This window comes from Sinocyclocheilus rhinocerous, unplaced genomic scaffold, assembly GCF_001515625.1.
Source record: "Sinocyclocheilus rhinocerous isolate Xijiao unplaced genomic scaffold, SAMN03320098_v1.1 scaffold711, whole genome shotgun sequence".
Classification (NCBI taxonomy): domain Eukaryota; kingdom Metazoa; phylum Chordata; class Actinopteri; order Cypriniformes; family Cyprinidae; genus Sinocyclocheilus; species Sinocyclocheilus rhinocerous.
Genome location: NW_015641018.1, coordinates 930,850 through 949,232, shown reverse-complemented (window position 1 = coordinate 949,232; position 18,383 = coordinate 930,850). Strand labels below are relative to the sequence as shown.

General features: G+C 35.7%; 1 protein-coding gene across 5 annotated transcripts in view; it reads right to left on the bottom strand.

Moving 5' to 3' along the window:
* tbl1xr1a (TBL1X/Y related 1a) overlaps positions 1-18,383 on the bottom strand; it is a 65,175-nt gene that overhangs the window by 14,927 nt on the left and 31,865 nt on the right. For 2 of the 5 annotated variants that reach the window (XM_016570017.1, XM_016570018.1), the window contains one exon: positions 3,993-4,058. The exons of the other annotated variants lie outside the window; for them this stretch is intronic. The gene's annotated coding sequence lies outside the window, so the exon portion shown is untranslated. The remainder of the gene's footprint in view (positions 1-3,992; positions 4,059-18,383) is intronic. 5 annotated transcript variants of the gene reach the window in all.

Genomic DNA, 18,383 nt, shown 5'->3' with positions numbered 1-18,383 from the left:
CACAGACCCAGGTACAATATAATAATTTCATAAACTTATAATTGAAATTTTATATTACATTCCTCTAACTGCTCTTCATGAAACACTTGGCTACTTGTAAACCGAAGCAATGTCACAGCACGTAACAGAGCAGCTCTGAAGCAGACGTGCTACCGTCACCCCACATCCAGACAATAGTACCATTTTTCTTCCTCTTTTCAAGGCAATTATGTCAACACCATTTCCACCAGATGCTTTTGGAGAAATCAGCATATGGCTCGCATCCCTCCGTCAGCATCTAACAATCAGGTCGAGTTCAAAGACAAAGCAGCCCAATCAATCCCGCAGGAACAATGACCTTTGCTTATTAGATGCCACACGCTAGCGAATGCTGTCACAAGCGATTAAGACAGATGCTGGACTAAACTGCTTGTGATGCAACCTACTCTCCGAAGGGCGAAAAATTAAATAAAATTGGACCAGCAAGATTAACGCGTCACCTCACTTGACCTACTTTAGGATCTGGATTCATCAGTGTTTGTTTACACTCTTCAGTATGTCAGCCTATGGATAGCTTAAATATAGTCATCTCTGCACACAGGAGAATGTATTTTAACCAGCCATTTAAATGTAAAGCAGCAAGCTCATTGGCTGCGTATGCAACATGAACCAATCAGCTTGTACCAATTAGTTTAAGGCTGGAATATCATCAGTTGCGTTAAGGACCCATCAGCTTGCGCCATCTAGAGTTTCATGACAGAACTTGGCATTAATATTTCTCCCTCAGTTCTTTAAAACAAGAAAACTCATTACTGTAAAAAATAAAGGATTAGAGACATATGGTGAGTATTTAAGAAGAAATGTGATTAAATGTGCTTATTATTTATATAAATAAATGTCACAAAAAGAATAATCCGAAACAAGCTTAAATTTCTTTGTGCATTATACTAGCATTCAAAGGTTTGGGGTCGGTGGGATTTTTTTCGTAATGCTTTGAACTAATTAGCTTTTTCTTACCAAGGCTGCATTTATTTGATCAAAAATACAGTAGAAACAGTAAATGAAATATTGCAATTTGAAATAATTGTTTTCTATTTTAACACATTTGAAAATGTAATTTATTACTGTGATGGCAAAGCTGAATTTTCAGCAGCCATTTAACATTTCTTTTTTTTTTTTTTTTACAATATTGAAAACAGTTTTATTGCTTCATATTTTTGTGGAAACCTTTATTTGGGGGATGAAAACAAAGTTGAAAAGGAAATCTTTTTGTAATATTATAAATGTCTTTAATGTCACTTTTGATCAATTTAATGCATTCTGTGTGTATAGGTAATAAATTATTTTTCCCTCTTTTGACTTTGGGGTGACATATGATCTGGACTTTTGTGTGTGTGTGATGAGATTCACACGGTTATTGTCAGAATTGCAATAATGTAACCTCAAATTTGTTGCTTTATCTGGCATACCTAGAGTATCCAGCATGTGATAACTGACCAGGCAAAGAAATGACCATAATCAATGCTGGAGCTCAGAGCCAATAATCAATAGCAGATTGGTTTAACCACTCCCGGTCAGTTACGAGAGTTAATCATCTCCATATGAACTGAATGCACTGACAGCGTTTCCAGGAACTCACTATAATGCAACTCAGACAGCAGAAATGACTAATGAGTAAAATATGCAAGGTCTGTGGAGACCCGGTTAACAGGGGAGGCATCTTATCTACACAGCAATAAAGGAACTATAGAAGTATCTACCCTTCAACCCGATTCTGCTGCTGGTGTGTTTTTTTACACATGTAGACCCTTAGGATGAGGTGTTTCTGGAACATGGAACAAGCACTGCCTAAAGGTCTGCTGGAACATGATCTCGCTGGAGCTGTTCAGAAGGGTTACATCATATCACCACCTGCCAAAATCACTTACTATAGCTAGTGCGCCAGTACACACAGACTCATTCATTGTTCTTATTTGAGTGCATAAGCATTAGCGATTACATTAAGAAGCTTTTGTCAGCTCTCAAAACTTAACAGTTACCGATAAAGGCAACTCGGGATAAAGCTGTTACCTTTGGCCTATTATAAATAGCAGATTGTTAAATTTATAAATTACATCCTAAGCACCATCTAAGTTTGTGATCTGGTGACAGTCTTGTGCATACGATAATGGTTGCCTTCACATTAACACTACTACAATGCTGTAATTATCAGTGGGAAACTCTGCTTTCTGGGTTTGGGGTGTATCAGTTAATGAATCATGACTGAAGCTAATTGGTAACGGTTATAATTATGTTTTTGTAGCGAACACTGACTTCAAAACACTACATTTTTACAAAATAAATGAGCAGCAGTAGGCTTTTTAATTTGATTGGCTAAGTCTGTATCACTCCGTATTGCTCTGAGACATGCAATGATTTATCCTGCTTCGGATTGTTTTGGAACTATTTTTGATGAAGGCAAAAATATAACTGCTAATACTGCTCACCAGAAAGTGAAGAAAGCAAGCAAATAATATGAAATTGCCAAATACATGCTTGTTACTATACCCTAAAACATTTTAATGCCATCATGATTCTGAGTAGGAAGTCTGAAGGTAGTATATGATCACATTATACACTATAAAAAAATGCTGTGCTGTTCAGAATGTGTTATGACCTCTTGACCTTTATGGAAGTTAATTACAGTCATTTTGAATGTGCACAAGGGCGCCAGGCTCTGTGTATGATTCAAGGTAGTTCTGATTTAGGACAGACACCTAACCACTTTGATGAATAGCTCATCATTCTCTTTCCACTTTATATTAGGTGGCCTTAACCACCATGTACTTACATTTAAATTAATAATTTGATACAATGCACTTATTGTGTACATGCATGTTTTTACATTGTAGTTATACTTTTAAAAAATATCTGCATGTAATTACATCTGTAATTCATTTCTGTAATTACATTTATAATTACACTGTTGACCCATCCCTTACACCTTAAACCTACCCATAAAAAACAAAATAAAAATAAATAAAACATTTTTACTGACCTCAAACTTTTGAACGGTAGTGTATTCTTGTGTATAAATCATTGGCGGTCCTATTCAGACAGATTTATTTATTTAGTTCCCACTTTATATTAGGTGGCCTTAACTACTATGTACTTACATCAAAAAATAAATACAATGTACTTATTGTGTTCATATTGTATTGTAAAACACTTTTGCTGCTATTGAGGTGGGATACGGGTAAAGTTAAGGGCAGGTTTGGTGGTTGTGAAAGAAATTGATATTTTTTTTTAGCAAGGACACATTCAATTAATTAAAAGTGACAGCAAAGACATTAAAATGTTACAAAAGATTTCCATTTGAAATACATGCTATTAAGCACAACTGTTTTCAACGCTGATGATAAGAAATGTTTCTTGAGCAGCAAATCAGCATATTAGAACGGTTTCTAGAGGATCATGTGACACTGAAAACTGGAATAATGATTCAGCTTTGCATCACAGGAACAGGTACATTTTTTAAAATATATTCAAATAGAAAACAGTTATTTCAAATTGCATTAATATTTCACAATTCTATTGGTTTATACTTTCTTTTTTTCCTGTATTTTTCAATTTATAGCATAAAAAATATCTTACAGGCCCAAAACTTTTGAACAGTAGTGTATACAGTGTTCTTAAGCCTGAAGTCTATTTGGTCTGTCTCTCCATCTGCCAGTATTTACTACTAGTAATGCATTGATTATCAATCACACAGAGTGACTCCCAAGATTCCCACTGAACTGCCCTCCTCCATGTCATATGAAAAAATGTCACTGGACATTTCATTACAACATGCAAAAAAACATCCTAAAACAAAGTATATACCAGAGGGAACAGTTTGTCTTGAATATTCGTGCTACAAACAGACTCTGAAACAGCTGTACCTTTTCCATGTCCTTTCAAAAAACAGAGCCCAGTTTTTCCATTTTCATTAGAGAAAAAAAGCCATCTTAGCACCAACATGCATTTATACTCACCACACTATCAGCTTTATTTTCGCAAGGCAAACACTTTTTAAGGATCCAACCCAAGTGTCTCAGCACCTGCAATAACATTACAGAAAAGGGTGAATGAAGCAGAATTTGTCAAGCATCTGGACGTGAAGAAAAAACCCACCTGCTATGCACGCCCCAATTAAACCAACCTGTCTGAGGTCAATGAAAGCCTGTTTGTGGACATTGTAGTTTAGATGGAAAATGTCATATCTTTCCCCATCTTTCTGCTGAGAGCCTCTCTCTATTGTTTTTCCATCTCTCCTGGGTAAGGTAACAGACTGAATGAGTGTCTCTATGGACTTTCTTAAAATGTCCAATAAATCTCAATTTTGCCTTATAAATTTATTTAGGTTGCCACTAGGGATATGCCGGTATCAAATTTTCATGTTGCGATTAATTGCTCATGCTTTTATCACGGTATACGGTATTACCACGATATTGAAATTTAGTTTAAACAAAAGTGTTGTCACAATACAGTATAACAGTTTTAATAACTTTTTTCTAACTGAATTAACTAATGTTAACTAATGAAGCCCTAATGTAAAGTGTGACCGAACAATAAAGATTAAAAAAAATTTCAAACAATATCTAGAGCATGTTGTAGTCCAGATTAAAACGTAAAAAAAGTCTGAAAATAAATAGCCTATTAAGTCTAAATATTTAAGTATTTGGCGCTGTGATGTACACAATAGCGAAATACAAAAATCTGAATGGCTATTTAAATCATTTAAATATGTTTTAGAAAGTAGGGGGTTATTTATTTATGGGGTTACGGCTGCATTTTCTGCAGTTTAGCGCCATCTGCTGTCAGAGAGTGAAAGTGCGCTTTCATTCAGCGCGTCTCTCACATGTTCCGCCGTGTGCTTCTCATCCGTGCTTATTTACATCAGAGTGCGCACGCGTCTTTCACGCAGCATACAGCGGTGTTGTGCATTGTGACCAGCTGATGGGAAAAGTATTACTAAAATGCATTCAAAATTCTGTATAATTTGTAATAACTAATTATTCTCGGTATTTTGAAGTGCCCACGATAACAATATCGTGCATATTCATTATTGTGATATATCGCATTACCGAATACCGGCACAAGTCTAGTTGCCACTTACATTTTTCATGACAAATAAACAACAGAAGGAATTTCTTGAAAACAAACCCCCCGCACTGCCTTGTACGTGTGGTATTTGGACAACAGGCTAAAAGCATAAGTCAACTGACATTACAGAAGGTGGATTTCACTAATGTTTGTGAAAATGTCAGCATTACTTAGGGATGTAACGATTCACCTTGCCTCTGTATAATGCATATTAAATGCATTGCCGCTTTTTTTTACAGTAGGGCTGGTCAATATGGTAAAAATTTAAAATCTCGATTTTTTTTTCAGAACATTTGACCGATTCTCGATTTTTTACGATTTTTAACTAGACAACATGATTCAAGTAACTTTTTCTTTATTAGCCCTCTAGTTAAAGAAAATTCTATTCCAAGTGCACCACATACGAAGTTGTCAACATGATGTAAATGTTACACAAATCACTTTTTAAATATCTTTGCAGAAAAGATGCACGAATTACATCTTGTACAAACTTGTCTTATACATATTAGATGTCCAGAAATAATACGAGGAAAATGCTTTAAAAATCAAATCTCAAAAGTCAAGGTAATTCAAATTCAAAATGACTGATGGTATAACACCAGTAGACTATTATTAACTATAAATGTTCTGTAAAAACAACAGCAGCTTATAGCCTGTCACCATGATGCAAACATGAAATATCAGACATACAGTAGTAGTTAGCCTACAGTTCACTTTAGCCTGTTTTTCCATTGTTTTTCCTACTCCACGGCCCGTGTCGCATCTTTGTCAACACAAAAGAACATTCTGTGTGAATGGCGCCTAGCGATATGAGCACGTCACACGTGAGCGGTTAATCACGTGGATCGTTTTTTCTCTTTACTCTTATCACTGGCATATTGTCAGTGTCTAATTCTAACGTTTGGTAATAGTTCTATTAAAAATCGATATTCCTCGATTTCTAAAAAATAAAATTGTGGCGAAACATTAAATACGAATTAATCGATAAAATCGGAAGAATCGCCCACCCCTAGTTTACAGTGGTGACCAAGGAAAAGCTGTATTTCTGCTGTTCCATAAGCGCCACCTGCTGTCAGAGAGTGAATTAGTGTTCTCATTCAGCCCGTCTGCAGTTTTTGTTTCCTTCAGAAGTTTGATATAGTATAGTTTCACAAAGCTAGAGTCAGACCATTTTGTTTTTGATTAAAATATTGAAATTATACAATCTAAAGGAAATCAAAAACTGCTCATGCTGCATGCATGCAGCATCTTTTTGTTTGGATCGTGATAAAAATGCAGTGGTTGCCTCTAATTTTCGCATGGAAAGAGCACATGCAAAGCCTTGTTTATATAAAGAGATTTATTTTATGTGTATTTATTTATTTGATTTGGACACCTTTTGGACACCTTTTCATTTATAACATGTCTTTAAAAAATTTTGAAAAAATCGTATTGTGAATTCAGTATTCTGAATTGTTTTTGCATCATGAGTTGGGTGACTTTTTACATCCCTAGCATTAATATGTAGATGAAATAAACATTTTGAAATTTTAAGATAAGGGCACACCTAGCTAAACTTTCAACAGAGACAAAACAGGTTCCACCACTGTCAGGTAAAGCTGACTGCATTGTTTTGACCTACATTGTTTACTGCTTTTAACCTACATACATCATTGGTGAGGTTTTCTAATGCCCCAACAGCTTCTTGAAAGAAAAACAAAGGAAGGGAAGAAATAAAGCAAGAAAGAAAGAAATAAAGCAAGAAAGAAAGAAAGAAAGAAAGAAAGAAAGAAAGAAATATATAAATAAATCAATAGTGGCCTTAGGGAAATAGTTTGTTTTTATTTTATAGGTTTAAATTACCTTAACTAATTTGCAACAAAAGAGGATCACATTCTCAATTTTGAAAGGACTACAAAAATGTCATAACTCGGCAAAACTGAAATTGGGTTTTTACTGCCTTGTCAAATGGTTTTGCCTGGAGAAAATAAAATTATAAACAGGCACTTTTAAGTAAGCGTTTATACAAAGCTCCATCTCATTATCAAGAAACTCGCTGGGGAAGTCGTGGCCTAATGGTTAGAGAGTCGTAACCCAAAGGTTCTCATACCGGCAGGGATTGTAGGTGTGGGGAGTGAATGTACAGCGCTCTCTCTCACCTTCAATACCACGACTGAGGTGTCCTTGAGCAAGGCACCGAACCCCCAACTGCTCCCCAGGCGCCGCAGCATAAATGGCTGCCCACTGCTCCGGGTGTGTGTTCACGGTGTGTGTGTGTTCACTGCTGTGTGTGTGCACTTTGGATGGGTTAAATGCAGAGCACTAATTCCAAGTATGGGTCACCATACTTGGCCACATGTCACGTCACATTACCAAAACATTGTATCTGAAATATGGCCCTAAGTTGAAATTTTGCCCTGCCATATACCCACAGCTAAATCAAGCCTAAAAGTAAAAAAAATAAAAATAAATTCATCCAGGGCAGTATTCCCCGGCGCAGATTAAGCCTAGGTCTGGAATTAATTTTTGCATTTATAAATCACCATCTTGAGCTCACCCTGAGTGTGCATGTGTGAGTTTCCACAGCCGAGTAATGAAATGCATGTATTGACATGGCTGTTAAGTTACAGCTATTGGTGGGTTTCAGTGGTCTCTTGTCTACCAAGTTTAAGCTTGAACAGAGATGGGTGGAAACTACTTCCTTCAGGCCGCCTGCTCCCAGCCCATGTCTCGCGGGTCTCTGAGACTTCTTTGTGCTGTTGCACCTGCTGCGTTCTATCTGTTTTCCAGAGAAGCAACGATCCAGATAGCTCAGATTATTGGCCTGCGTTTGCTAAGCGACGTAGCAGGTGTCATTACAGTGTTAAGCCAAAGAATGTCTGATCTGAGAAAAAAAAAAAGGGATGGCCAAGATTTGTTAAAAACCAACTTGGGAACTGATTTAGTTTGAAATCAATTCAATTACATTGCCAATTCATATAAAATGTGAAAATAATTAGGGAAGCACATCCAATCCAATTAGAAACATTCTCTTACCCAAGTACTCGAGCTCAATTTACTGTGTTGTGTTACAAAATGTGTTAGAGCTTGCAATTATTAACGCAACTCAAGCACGCTGCCACAAGCGCTATAACAGATATTAGTGTAAAGCAACACTAATACTAATTAGGAGTGCACAGTGTACCGGTGCTACAGAAGTGTCGCAATGCCCAAGCCTCAAAATACCACATTATTTAATGCTAGTTCTTCAAATACCATTCACACAAGATGCAAGGCAAACTGCCACAGAATTAAATAACGATTAAATTGAAAGATGAACTTTTAATCTGACTGCATCTTATAAAGCGAAACCACAGACATTTAACTGGCAAAAACATCCATCTGGTGCATCTCTACATAAGTAAACAATTGAAAATAGCGCACGCTATATAAAATCAACAGCATGAGAACCTTCTGTGAACATCCAGTTTGGGCTCATTTGTAATCAGGGCCATCCTTAGCTGACTAGGGGCCCGGTGCGAGGTAGGACAGCCCTGTTTGTAATGCTCACGTTCATTATTAAAGATTTGCTATTGAAATCATTTTAAGGTAAACTTCAAATGTTATCCAAATGTTAGGCCTATGTGTTGGATTTACAAAGTCTCTCTTCAGTTTTCAGTTTAAAAAACAAAAAAAAGTGTGAAAAATCTAAATTAGACTTTTTTCACTTAAATATTTCTAACATTTAAATTATATTCACATTTTTTTTTAATTACCAAACACCAGTTTTTTAAAACATCAATCCACAATATTTATCTGACATTCAACAAATATTTAGTTATTTTTTTTATTTCTTACATTTTTTTTTCCCAAATTTCTGTGTGAAAGTACAGAAATTAATACATACATTTAAAACTACACCATTTTTGTATAATAATATTGCAGTGTATAAGAAGTAATAATAATACATTGTGTAATACAACAAAAGCCCTTGCAATAATGGCCCTCACTGAAGTCCACCACACTCAGCATGGAAGCTTTTCATGCTGATTTTGCTATTAGATCTCATTTTTTATTTTTCACACAATTTATCAAGGTTTCATGATACTTCACAGCTGGTATCCTACTATGAGACACCATAAAGATATTGTGACAATAACAGTTTTTGTCTTTCAGGTCAACTATTGTCAGAGCACTAGTGTTGTCAAAAGACCCGGTATTTCGGTACCAAGTCGGTAATAAAAAAATGAAAACGTTACGGTACCAGGTTTTTTAAGTACCGGTGGTACCGAGTACCCGGTCAACCCGGTTCTTGATGCGCTAACCGAAAGCTATCCTCTTCCAGTGTTGCCAAGTCCGCGGTTTTCCCGCGGAATTGGGCTGCTTTAACACTGTTGCCGCGGGTTGTATTTAGGGATGGAACGATTACCGGTTTCACGATAAATCACAATTAAATACCCTGACGGTTAGTATTATCGTTTAAAATTGAATTATCATCAAAACCGTATTTGATTATTGCGATTTTGAAAACTCGCGGTAAATCCTGTCCAGCCAGCATCAGTCTGATGCAGAAGCAGCATGCAATGTTGTTGTTGAATTATTTCTTTAACTATTTAATGCTCCTATAACTTTTATTACTGTAAAAAACAGGAGGACATAATGGTATTTACTATTTTTACACACCAGAGGCTTTTAAATGAACTGTGTAACCAAAATATGCATGTTAGAGAATGTACAAATGTATGGTTAACAGTGTTTATGTCATATAGTGGTTATGTCATATCAGTCCGTCAGAAAAAGTGGGGGTTTTTTTTGTTTTTTTTTTAGTTAGTTAGTTGTAATTCTTGGCTGAATATCTCTAGCAGGTTTTCAAAGCCCTTTAAAATTAAATATGAACACAGTTTGGATTAAATAAAAGTACAGTCAAATTTTATCTCCTGTATAGACTTTACTGTACAATGTTAGATCTAGTAACATCTTACAGTGAGTGAACAATATATTTTTAAAACATTCATTAATGTTTGTGAATGTTATTTAATACAAACACTTGATCATTCATGTTTGTTCATTGTGCATTAAATAATTTTAACAGATTGAACTTTGAAATTAACCCTAAGAAGAATAATTGTCATATAACTATTGTTTATTGTTAGGTCATGTTATCTAACAAATAAAATCTTATTGTAAAGTGTTTTTAATACTACAGTTTCCATCTATTTGATATACACTTAATATATGTAATCTTATCTAAATTTCTTATAAAAGCTGAGGTTTGTTATTTCCTGAAAAGTTATATTTTAGCTGGTGTCAATGATCTTATGTTGCATTTGGTCAGACTCAGCCCATTGCTTTACTGAAGTATATTATATTTTGCTTTTACAGTTGCAGACTGAGGAAGATCCTGAAACACACCAGCAAACCCTAAAACAGACAACAGTTTACAGATGTTTTTCAGTGGCAGCAGAACTATGACTAAACTTTTGAGTGAAACTTGTTTATTTTTTTCATACTTTTATTACTTGTGGGAAAACTTGAAACACTTTTAAATAAGTATAAAGAATGGCATTGGTTTTGTACATTTAATTTTTGGTTAACGTTATTAATAAAAATGTTGTTCAATTAGCATGTTTTTGTGTTTTGCTTTGGTACCGAAATTGGTACAGAGAACCGTGGATTTTCACTGGTATTGGTACCGAATACTGAAATTTTGGTACCGTGACAACACTACAGAGCACATAATGCATTATACTATCAACAAGAGTTAGAGAGAAGATTACAATAGGTTATCATGCAAGTGTAGGATTAACTTGGCAACATCTACGTTGTGCTGTTGAACTTGTCTTCTCGGGTTTAGCTCAGGTGAGCAATTATTCTCTTATTCTAAGCTTTTAAGCTGAGACCTTTGTTTAAATCAACAATACCGCGTCCAATACTTACTTTACTGAGTGCAATCTTCGACAGACAGACCTCAATATATACAATCTGCTTTGCCCTGATAACTTCAGTGCACACTATAATAAATAATTTTAATTCAAAAAATTATAATTTCCTAGTGAAAGGAAACAGTTTGTTGTCTGTGGTACAGGGGACCTAGATTCACACTGAAAATGTGCTAAAAGAAAACCCCCCTTCTTCAGAAAGTCTACTAGCGAAATTGAAACTTCACGTACTTGAGCACACAAAACATTTTCAGCAATCTTCACAATGCTACCTAGCTAAAAGGAAACAGATGTCACGGTTTCCTTTCAAAGAGCAGTTAGTCTTTCCTCCTACACACCAAAGTGACAATTCAGTGGAGTATGGGAGGCTGTTTCCTCATCTCTCTCTCTCGTAAAGAAAGACGGAGGCTCCAACAGACGCTTCCCATCCCCCATGCGTTGCAATAAGGTAATGAGGGGGGTGTTCGTTAACAACTGTTGATGGACCTGCTAGATAAGCCAAACACCTTCTTTATTGTTCTGAGGATCTTACATCAGACAGGAAGCAGGCAGATTAAAAAAGGCCATAATCGTGTGATTTAGATGGAGCTGCAACAGCTCAGGCACAAAGGTTACATTTTGCATATTCATCACTAAATGGCAGTTGCCTTGACATTAATGCTAAATAATCTGGGGAGGTGATAGCATCAGGGACAGGGCTTTGTGAAGTGAGCAAAAGCAAAACGAAAAACTAGGGATGGTCAAGATGGTTGAGTAATGAGAATAGTTGGCAAGACAATCTACATTTCTTCTTACTTTTTTTAGCCAGTTCATACACCAAATACACAAAATAATGATCTTTAAAAAAGCATCATATGACCCCTTTAATTCTTTTCTGTTTGTTGCTTGTCAGTTTGTTCGATATGATACCAATGAGATCTTGGTAAATGTAAAGACAGATTGTGTGACATCAACAGTCACGCTTGTAAGACTGTATGACAAAACTACAAGCCGTTTCTCAATACCAAGTACGCAAAGTTCGGACTTCGCAAGTTCGACTCAGAAATGCAAACTCCCGGGGACGGGAGGATGCAATTCCGGTAATTCTGCAAAATGGAACAGCAGCGTACTTGATAACGTCAGTCAGCTCGCCTTGGCTACTCCAGTTATCTTCACTGTATATATACAATACGACGAAATATGATATCAAACACCACTGCCTCTTTTCGTTTTATTTTAAACATTAATAGCAAAAAATGTAGTTCAGGGAACGTACATGCATTACAGTGAAACAAAATATTATGTCAAACAACATTGCCTCTTTTCTGTTTCATTTAAAATATTAATAGCCACAAAAATGTGGTTCATGCAACGCATACACGCATTAAAATAAAACGAAATGATTTCAAACACCACTGCCTTTTCATTTTCTTCAAAATATAAAACACAACCCTTTTCGTTTTCGTTTTAAGAATATAAAACAGATTAATATTTAGGTAATATAACATACTCTGATTATCTTCACTGAATGTATAATAAAATGAAATATTATTATATTAATATTTCATATATTAATAATATAAATATAATTACAAGCACAACTCTGCCTTTTTTGTTAAATGTCAGTTTTAATGAACAATAATAGCCATTATAAAAGTATAACTATAAAGTATAAGAGACTTATGTAATAGGAAATAAGACAAAAGCAAACAATTCAGTCAAATGTATGCAACAGTCAGCGCTGTATTACGATTAATAAATAAATAATTTATAAAACATAACTTTGTGGTCAGCCAAAACGATATGACCTGGAAGAAATAATAGATTAATGAGACCAAAGATTGCCTGTTAGATTTACCCAAAATGAATTATATCTCATGTTTAACCACTTCAGAGGCATCAGAGCCAGCGGCAAATGTCAGGACTAGCCGAGGTGAGACTGCTCTCGGCGGGGTACATGAGCATTGCGCGCCCTGTAATCACGTGGAACTCACGTCTCCGAAATTGCTATCTTTATAAATAAACCGCAGATTTGAGTTTTAAACAACTACATTCTCGCCTGAAATACTCTTAGAACTGCATAGCATGACACAATAACACTAATATTTTGCCATTAACGCTCGCTGGTTGGTGCGAAATGCATTCTGGGATACCTGGCTGCCTCAAGTTCGCACAAGTCACCTCTGGATGCATCCTTGATAAAAGGGGCAGAGCAAGAACACATCCGGGGATTTGAACTGAACTTGGCTAGATGTAAACTTTGAATTGGAACAGTACTTTGGCGACGACTGATGACGTTTCACAAGTCCACCAGTACAGACAAGAACGCATATTGAGAAACGGCCACAGTTTAAAAGTTTGGGGTCGGTAAAATGTTTTTGAAAGAAGTCTCTGACCAAGCTATGCTTACTGATGCTGCACTGATTCGATCAAAGATAGAGAAAAGGGGAAAAAAAGCAGGCTAATACTGTGAAATATTATAACAATTAGGGCTGTCATGATTCCTCGATTCAATTGGAGTACTCGATCTTTAAAAATCCTCGACTGCAATGTGCTCGTGTCGAGTAACCAGCAAAATACAGGAAGTGGTGCATTCCACGGACGAGAATGAATCCATGAAATGCATTATTAAACCATTTTCCAAAGCTGCATGATATATTCAACCCATTTAAAAATCATAATAAAGCATAATGCTATTGTGAATTGACAAACGCTACGATTCAGTTAAATAAATATATGCAATGCTCTATCCGCATGGATAGAGGTTGCTATCCATGCCTTTATTACGTCTCGGCTGGATTACTGCAACGCCATCTATTTCGGAATATCAAAGTCCCAAATCTCTCGGCTACAAGTAGTTCAAAATGCTGCAGCTAGATTCTTGAAGCGGTGTAAAAAGTTTGATCATGCCACTCCCCTCTTGCGATCATTGCATTGGCTGCCAGTTCACTACCGAATTGAGTTTAAAATATTGCTACTTGTCTATAAATCACTTAACAATCAAGCTCCGTCTTATTTGTCTGATTTACTCCACCCCTACTCCTCAAAGAGGGGACTAAGATCAGAGGGCAAATTTCTCCTTCAGACCCCTAGAACACGCTTAAAAACCAGAGGATCTAGAGCCTTTGAAGTGGCTGGCCCCACCCTTTGGAACAACTTACCAATTCACATCAGAATGGCTTCTACTTTATCTGAGTTCAAGTCATATCTTAAAACACATCTTTTCTCTCTGGCTTTTAACATGTAGTAATCTGCGCCTTTGAATTGTTTTAATCTGCTTTTGCTGTTGTATGGATTTTGAATTGTTTTTATTTGTTTTCTGGTTTTTCTCCTTGTTATATATTATTGTATGTTGTGCAGCACTTTGGTCGGCCTTGTTTCGTGCTTAAATGTGCTCTAGAAATAAAACTGAACTTGAACTTGAACAATGCAGGTTTAATAACCTATATGCACTTTAATTATGTACATGCATGTAGGTTACACATGTGCGTCTCAGAGTGACTCCGTTTACAGTAAATGCTGCTCCACATGAACTGTGATTATTTAAAATAAAAGTTCAAACCCTCACTCTGAGTTTACATGTTTTGATGTCCACATATTCAAGAAATGACAGTAGCTGTAGAATTTCTGTCGTAAAGGAACGGCCAAATATTCAAGATCAAGTGGACATTTGAATTAAATGTTGCTATTGTTTTTAAAACATTCTAATTCTAATATGCTCATTTGGTGCTCAAGAAAAACTTCTTATTATCATTAATGTTGAAAACAGTTGTACTGATTCATATTTTTGTGGAAACGGATACATTTTTTTTCAGAATTTGGAATAAAAATACATTTTTTTAAAAATCATGAATTCCAAAAAATATGAATTCTTAAACAGTAATACACATCTAACTTTGGTCAGCACAGTCTGGCCAAATAAATTGCATTACATTCTGGCATGCCAAATTAAAATGGTATCACACAAACTAGGGCAAGCTCTTCCATTAATGTTGCTAGTATTAAGCATAGAAAAAAAAAAAACTTTGATAGTATAATAAACATGAAAGAAATGGCAATTCTTAAGATTTCTGGCACTTTCAAAACTTCGCCTGGGGCTAAAATTTTAAAATGAGTAATCAAAGCACTATGAAAACATTTATTAATCACATTCACACAGACAAATATCAGAGATGGTTGAGTCTGGTCCTACACTGCTGTGGAATCCCACTGCTCTCATTAGTAGTTGCTCCTCACGTTCATGAAGTTGAGCTCTGCTCAACACCAACGATTGCGGCCATTTATTTCCCCCAGAAATTGCCAATCCTCATGGAAAATGAATGCCATCTGGTTGCTTTGGCATAGCAAACCACTGTCAGTATGAAACCCTTTTGGTTTATGGATTGCATCTTTTTTTTCATCATGTTTCACGCTATACTTTAAGACTCCATGTCAAATACAAAAACTGTTCAAACGCATCTTAAAATTCCCCGTTTTTAAATGTGCAAAGAATGGCACTGAGAAAAGTGACAGATCTGGATCAACTGAACCAAAAACAGACCTAATTATACAGTAGTTAAAATAAATTAGTCAACTAGTCGTTCAGAAAACCCCAGCCATCCATTAGTCGAGTTTGAAAATAAATTTAAGTTTTTCTATCCCTAGAACACCCTTAAAAATAACTTGAAAACAGCACTTAATTGACATTGATTTGTTGATGTTTTATTGATAAGTGCCAGAACTGAATTAAGCTATAGCCTTTCATCTGTATTTTAATAATGTACGTATTTTCACAATTAATAAACAAAATAAATAGTAAATGAAAGTGAGTGAGGCTGTGTTTTTATAAAAGCAGCGGGTCTTAAAGCATCAACTAGGCACCCCTTTCACGGTCAAATCTCTAAAAGATTGATCTTGTAAAAACAACCTAGACGGAGGTAGTAAGCCTGACTTTGTTTTCTAAAGCTGGTGTGGTAACCATGCAGGGTACTTTTTTTGCCCGAAGCCAAAACATGGAAATTCAATATTGTTGTACAGCTGAAGTCAAGGAATTGTGGACACAGATTACATGATGGATTGAGGCTACACCAAAGCAAACTCCTCTGGCTCCTATCCTACACAGCACCTTCACAACTCACAACAGATGCGTATCTTTTCTTTGAAAGCACAATATATTGGCTTTCATTACAGATATTTCAGATATTTTCTGACAAGCTCTGGATAGCCACATGATGAACATGTTCAAAAATGGGTATGATTATACGTGAAAGCTCTGAATCTCACTCACCCGCACCGCCAGACCATAAGTTGTTATTTTAGCCCATGATGTTGTAAAAGGCCTGTAACCAATACAGGAGTTAAGAGGTTTATTAGGCCTCTATTTTCTTCCAGTCTCCACCAGCTTAGAGCCAAACCAATCTCTGCCACAATACTAGCCGCTCTATACTCCGTGTTTCTATGGCAACACTCTCAAGAAAGCCTGACAAAAGGGTTTGGAGTGAAAAATAGCATTAATCGTGGTTCAAAATTTTATATAGAAATGAGTGATTTCAAAAGCAACCATAATAAGACCAACAGAATAAACTATTCCATGGCCAAAATTGCTTTAGCAGAGATTGATCGAACTTGTTTGAGTCCGTCCTGCTTCAGTTCTGAATGAAGCTTGGTTTTGAAAGCGCTCAAACTCATGCACCTTGATCCCTGAAACAATACACCCTGTTGGAGAGGAATTATCAAGAGAATAGTCAACAGGCAAACTGAGCGGCAACTCTTGTGAAGGGTTTAGGGGTCTTTGGGGGGATTTGTGAAGTGGTCCTGACTGACAGGTTGGACTGCCACTACTCGAGTAAATTACAGGTAATTTCAGCTTCAAAAAGAGGCAGTCAAAACTGCTGTCCCTTAAATGGCAAGCACTCAAGAACTCACGTTAATTAGCATTCAAGCATGACAAGCTCCGAACTCACTTTGTTATAGAAACACATTTCAAGTAGAACATTTCTGAAACAATGCAAAGGCGAGCTTGAGTGTAGCTTTATGTAGTGCATGACGCAAGAAGGCTATTCTCCATGTTTACAGATAATGAGTTGTATTTGTCTTGACTGAACAGACTAAATTATTGTGGAACAGGAACATGTTCATTTGATACACTTTTGGTTACGCAACAGCGCCTAGGGAGTCATTTTAACTAGGGATGCACCAATATTACAACTGTGGTGCACACAGAGAAGACCATTATTTTCACGATTTTATACTATTTTGTTGAAATTAAAAATAAAAAATTAAAATGGAAGTCGATCATTTATAAATGCTACTAAAACCTAGTGTCAATCATTTTAAATATTACCTTAGGTTAAAAATAAATACTAAAATTGTTCTTTAAATTAAAAATAAAAAAAAGCTAGCTAAATTATGAATTTTAAAATAAAAAAAAAAACTTAGTCAAACATTTTAAATACTATTTTTAGTTTAAAATAAAAACTAAAGAATCATTTTAATTACTTAAGATTCAAAATGAGCACGTAAATTTTAAATGCTACTTTAAATTAAAAATAAAAACAAAACCTAAAAATAATCATTTTAAATGCTACTTCAAATTAAAAATTAAAACTTAAGTCAAATATTTTAAATGCTATTTTTAAAAATAAATAAATGAACAGATGCATAAATGCATAAATAAATGCTACTTGAAAAATAAAAAAATGAAAACTAAAGTAAATTATTTTAAATGCTACAAGTGAATTTAGGCTTAACCATAGGCTTGCCGCGCTGACGGTGATACCGGTGTTAAGCCGCAACACCGGTTACGTCACTTGCCCACCGCATCACCGACCCCCACCGTCGTTTTGATTTTTTATAGAAATAAAAATCATTTAGTTCAGTAAAAGAACAGACACTACAATTAAAAACTGAACGCGGCTGCTCAATGCAGCGTGCCGAACGACAGTCGCATCACAGATCAGACTTCATTTATCCAGTGAGGAGAGGGAGTCCAGCTGACTGACAAGAAGAGTGGGGTGAGGTGAGACAGACAAGACGATCGCGGATGATTTAGTTTCGAAACGAGATGCAAAAGCGCCTGTTTGGCAATATTTTGGATTTTGAAAAGCCTGTTGACTTTTGCCGTTTATCTAAGGTGATTTTGGAAGTTTTTTTTTTAAACATTCGTTTCTTATTTAATTGGTTCCACATTGTTTGCTGATTTTTACTTTATTTAAACTGTCATTTATTTATTTTATTTGACATCAAGGTGTATGCCGTGCCTCCAAGCTTTCTTACTCGTTTTGCTAATAAACGTTCTACGTTTCTTATTTATTTGGTTATATATATTATACATGTTTACTTAGCCTATTTCCAGTTTTGTATACCTAAGTAAACATGTATATATAACCAAATAAATAAGAAACGTAGAACGTTTATTAGCAAAAC